Source organism: Stegodyphus dumicola, chromosome 3 (genome assembly GCF_044657685.1).
Source record: "Stegodyphus dumicola isolate Sdum_Otavi_A_Nest chromosome 3, ASM4465768v1".
In the NCBI taxonomy this organism is placed as follows: Eukaryota; Metazoa; Arthropoda; class Arachnida; order Araneae; family Eresidae; genus Stegodyphus; species Stegodyphus dumicola.
In genome coordinates, this window is record NC_140770.1 from 156,697,579 (window position 1) to 156,703,681 (window position 6,103).

The window sequence follows — 6,103 nt, forward strand, 5'->3', positions numbered from 1 at the left end:
TACTATAACATAACTATATTATTGTTATATTCAATGAAAATTGTACTTACCGACATCCTCGTAAAATTGAAGAATAAGTCATGATAATTCTCTCGTAGATGAGGTAGCAAAGCAGAATGATGTCCATGAATTGCTCTCTGCTGGTAAATGGATTTCACCCACTCACTTCGTGGCTTTTTGACTAAAGTCTTATACAATACATATGCTGCAAGAAGAAAACTCCGCAACAAAATACATTTTCGTTGCTTTCTGCTCACCACACGTTTCGATCGAACCATTTTTTTTTTTTTTTTAAATTCGCTCTATCGCTCGAAGATTAACGGTGGAAGACTGTCTGCTACGAAACGTAAACAAATGAAAGCGCGCGCGAACTCCTACTCGCTTATTGGCTGTCGCTAGTGGACGCTTCTAGTAAGTGTGAACGAGCTAGGTTAGGTAGAGCCGTGTTTCATGCGCCGGTTAGCTCCGATAGCGTCGTTGAGTGTCAAGTGTGAATGGGCCTTAACAGACTCCTTCAGTGGACTCGACGACCCACTCGGCACACGCTGCCCGGCTGTCAACTCGATCGACTCAGCAGGGATTGACTCGCTATACGAGGCACGCACACTCTCGATGAGAGACACACACCCACTCTCGATGAAGCACACTCGCTGACTGCGGACCAGCAGGGTTTATATAGCTTTCGGCTTGTGGGAACATTCTGGACTAAACCGGTAAGAATTCGTTCCAGAAGGTTCTCCAACCGTCCATGGTATATCGCCAATTTTGTCGCCAAATGTCGCCAAATGGGCGATTTCTCGTCAAATGTGGCGACTCTGCCCTCCTTGCTATTTTATGGCAACCCTAAAACTGCTTTGCGGGGAAGCCATCTCACCGCGCCTTTACATTTCGTAACAGTGCCTCCAAGGACTGCATGACCCGGGCAGTACAACCCTTGGTCAGAAGCCTAATTCGATACAATCAAATCGTTTTGAAACAAACATAAGATACAAATAAATAACATAACTAAAGAAACAGATATTTACAGTATGTACAAGTCATATACACAAATTAAACGGATAACAATTTTAAATTATACAAAATAAAGTCTCAATTAAAATCTAAAATTAAATCTAATCTCTAATTAAATCTAAAATCTAATGTCAAATTAAAGTCTAATTTCAGTCTCTGTCTATTCACTAAAATATAACCGGGTTAAATACTTTTCCACTGCAGTTCTCAGATATACTTATGTTTTGCATATCATAGTCTGAAGATTCAGTCCTTTGAGACTTTCCATCCACAGAAAGATCTGAAACAGTTTGTTCACTACTCTGAAGTTTGTTCGCATCATGAGTACAGTTCACATCAGTATTTTCAGCAGCTGGTACATGCACATTTTCCTCCGTTTCCTGGGAACCAGCTTCAAATTCTGCATCATAGTCATGAACGGAGCCCGATACCTTGTAAGGTCCCTCACTTGAAATTCTAAGTTAATGTTGGAAATGAGGAACCTAGGAACTGATAAGCGAATAATCACTAGAGTTCGAAGACAGGAAACAACAAGAGAGAAGGGTAAATAACCCTTTATTATTTCTATAAGATTTAACAAAACTCCGCCTGGGAGTGAACAAATAAAGTCCGCACTTTGGACTTGAACTTAAAAGACTAAGGATTAACTAGCTAAGTATAGCCAAAGCTATCAAGGTACAATGAGAGTTGGCCCCTTAACCTATTTTACTACGAAGCTTAGCAAGGGCCTGAGTATGGCCGAGCGTATAACAGCCTTGAGAGAGAGAGCGGCCAAAAAGGCAGACGCGCGTAGTTCAGAAACTCTGTCTCTCTCTCTATCTCGGTAAGTAACTTCGTGGTTTAAATACCGCTCCTTCTCATTAAATATTCAGCAAATTCCAAAACTACGTTCTGGCCGGAAGTAGTAAGTTGAAGTTAAGAATTTGACAGGAAAGGAACTTTAACTTAAAATTTAACTGTTAATAAAATTAACATAATCCTTACATAGCTTCCGACCAGACTTTAAATACTCGAAAAATAAGGTCTCAAAACGACCTTGTTTAAGACTTAAAGTCTGAAAACTTACATTAAATAAATGACTTTAAAGTTTCGTTTTTAGGGCCAACTTTACAACAATTCTAAAAGCTAGACTAAAGCTAGGAAAAATAAAAATTTACAATGCATTCTTTCTGGACATTATATCTTCACATAAATCTTCTTCCTACATACTCTTTATTCAGCTAGACTTATTTCAGGTCTTGATCCTTCCACATCTGGAAGGAAATGTCATTAGTAATGCATTTTTACAAAACTTTACTTTAAATCCTAGCTTTACGATTTTAATTCATTATTTGGCCCTTATGCACTTTCATTCATCTACAGATTTATTTCACCCATGCTCTCCAGCAAATGTACTGAAATGTACTTAGGGTCTTCTATGTTGTGTTACCGCGAACAAACTACCGCTACACAACACCTAACGTTGTTAAAATTTGACACACTAGACCTGCCAAGACTCCCTACACGAAAACTGTTTCCTATTGTAGTAAGCAAAAGCTTATATTTTACTTTTAAACGTGTTAACTGGAGAGCCTAATATTAAACACACATATATATACATTCCATTCTTCCGTGACTCCCACACACAGAAATAAAAATTTATTTTCTATGTCCTTTTAATCTTTACGATATTTCAACACAAAGATCAAACATTTCTACATGAACATGAACATTTAAATATTTACACATTACTTTTGAATTCATTTTACATCAACAGTCATAGTTGTTTAATTACACATTACCAAAATTTACACGAAAGCTTAACTTTACGTTAACAGATTATAGTATTCCAATAGTCTTCCTACTAAACTTATTTACTTTTCTCGCAACTTGCGAGTTCTTAACAAAAAGTATTTAACGCTAGTAGCTTCTCGCCAAATTACTAACATAAAAATCTATGCTTACGAACATTTACAAAATATCGCTATTTGCGATTTAAGTTTTCTAAACAGATTTAGCAACTTATAACAATATGATATAATTTGAACTTCAAAGAAAAATTAGCAAAGAAATTTTCACTTATCTTTTTCTGTACTCCTGCATCCTGTCTTTACAGAATTGATCAAATGTAGAAAACCTGATAACCTCCACTCTTCTTCTCGATGTTCGATGTTCCGTTCCATTCAGTTCCAGTGCTAGTAGCATGAAAATGACAGTTCTGCGACAGGTGGGTCAGTGGGTCAGGGAGGCGTGGTCAATGACATCACAGAGGGCGGGGCCAAAGGCAACGTCATCACACTAGGAGGCGTGGTTTCGAGTGGAGTTGAGGTGTTCGTAGACTGCTGGTTGAGTTGTAGACCTCCTGCTTTTCATTTAAAGTTAGTTTTTTTTTAATTTGGCAACGGAGTCATCGCGTCCTCTAGGGACGAAAAAAGAAAATAATGTATTTAGGAATTGCTTATGGCGTCCTCTAGGGATGAAAAAAGAAAATAATCTATTTTAGAAGTTTCTTTTATTAAAAAAAAGTTCTATGATTCAAAATATAGGATCGAACCGTGAAACAAAATATCTCACCAGCTGAGTAGTTTGAAGATTTTAACCACTAAGCTGACGGGATACATTCAGATTTAGGTAAAAAAGCCTATATAAGAAAATGGAATTTGAATCAGCTCATCAATTGCAATTATGCCTGCTCCAGGAGAAGCCACCGTTGCGGTGTGTTTATACACTGTTTTATGTGTTATTTTATCATCCATCTATATTTTTACAGAATTTCATAAAATTCCTATTGATTTTACGCTACGTCTTAACGACAGTGGGAACTTATCATTATCCATATGAAGAATAATTCAATAGGTTATGAATATGAATTTATCGTATCAGGATCCGGCTCATGTTGCAAGTTTTGGTGGTGTTGAAGCTTTACATCGTGCTGCAGGAGGTAAAGTTTCCAGGAAAGAGATTCAAACATGGTTAGAGGGAATAGATGCGTACACGCTTCACAAGCCAATTCGCCGAAAATTTCCAACGAATAGGGTAATCGTGTATTCTATAGATCAACAATGGCAAGCTGATTTAGTGGATGTTTCACATTTACGTGATCATAATAATGGTTATCGATATATATTAACCTGTATTGACATATTATCCAAATATGCATGGGCTATTCCTCTGAAACAAAAGCGGGGAGAAGATATTGTGAAAGCGTTTCAAAAAATAATGAGTCAACGTAAACCAAAATTCCTTCAAACGGATCAGGGCACCGAATTTAAAAATAAAGTGTTTATAAAATTTTTAAAAAGAAATCAAGTTCAACTTTTCAATACATTCAATACTACTAAAGCATCCGTGGTGGAAAGGTTTAATCGCACTTTGAAAACAAAAATGTGGAAATACTTTACGACTCGAAATACATATAAATATGTAGATGTCTTGGACAAATTAATAGAAAGTTATAATGCTACTTTTCATTCAAGTATAAAGCGAGCTCCCATAGAAGTCAATTCAGAAAATGAGAGTGACGTATGGTTTACCTTGTATGAAAATCATCCTTCTAACGTTTCTAAATGTATATTCGCTGTAGGAGATGTGGTACGTGTTTCCAAACTAAAGCTTACTTTCGAAAAAGGCTATGAAACCAATTGGACGGAAGAACTATTTGTGGTGACAGAGTGTGTTAAAAGACATCCAGCTGTGTATAGAATTAAAGATTTACTTGGAGACTCAGTAAAAGGAACGTTTTATGCACAAGAGTTGCAGAAAGTGAGACTGAAAGAAGAATATCGCATTGAAAAAATTTTAAAGAAACGTATACATAAAAATCAGACAGAATACTTTGTAAAATATCGCGGTTATCCCGACAAATTCAATCAATGGATTCCAGCTTCTAATTTACTCTCGATATAAAGTGTGAGAAAATACTGTATCCGAATCATTTATGAAAATGAGTTTCTACGTAACACTTCCGAGCGATAGCTCTATGAATTATTTCCCCGAAAATAAAATTTCACATTTTATAACACGTTTACCTGTTCCCATTGAATTAAAAGGTATGTGGGAAGTTGGTTAGGTTGAATTGCTATATCCGCACACATGGTACAATGTGAATGCAGACAATAACTTAATTGGATTTGTTTTAGAGAAAGATGGTGAAATGTTAGGTCGTAGATTACCTCCAGGATGTTATGAAACAGTACCTGATATTTTAAAAGCTATTTATATTAAAGAACATCAAAACAAAATAATATTTAATTATAACCCAGTAACAAAACGAGTGAAAAAGTGAAAAATAACGCTAAAGTGATTTTACATGATGGGTTAGCACAAATGTTAGGTTTTGAACCTATGGAAATTACATCTACAGATGATAGTTCCGAAACTGTTGTAGAAAGTCCTTTTGCAGCCGACCCCTGTGCACATTATCGTGTATTAATGATATATACGGATATTGTAGAACCTCAAATCGTAGGAGATGTTTTAGCTCCTCTTCTTCGAATTGTAAGAGTAACTGGTAGCGATGGAGAAGTGGTGAGTGCACTATTTGATAGACCTCATTATTTACCTGTGAATCGGAAAATGATAGACACTTTGGAAATCGATATAAGAACGCATATGGGAGCATTTACGCCATTTGAACGAGGAAGGTCATACGTGAAACTTCATTTCCGTCAAAAATACTTGTCATAATGTATGTACCTTATCAGTGTTGTCAAAAATCTTTTGAAGATTATTATGTACAACAAACAGGACATGGATTGAATTATTATCAAGGTAATCTTTATCAGAGAGGATACGGATTAGGGGGTCTATTCAGATCCTTCTTTCGCGCTGCCGTACCTCTTATTAAATCAGGAGCCAAAGCAATTGGAAAACAAGTATGGCATAGTGGACTGAATTTGTTAAATGATGTATCACAAGGACAAGATGTAAAAGAGGCTGCTAAGCGTCGACTGAAAGAAGCCGGAAATATATTAACAGATAAAGCTGCTACTAAAGTGAAGAACATGATTGGTTCTGGACGAGTTAATAAAAAGCAGAAACGTAGGAAAAAGCGTACCATTTCTCACCGATCAAAGAAGGTGAAAGCACAGGATATTTTCTCTTAAAAAAAAGT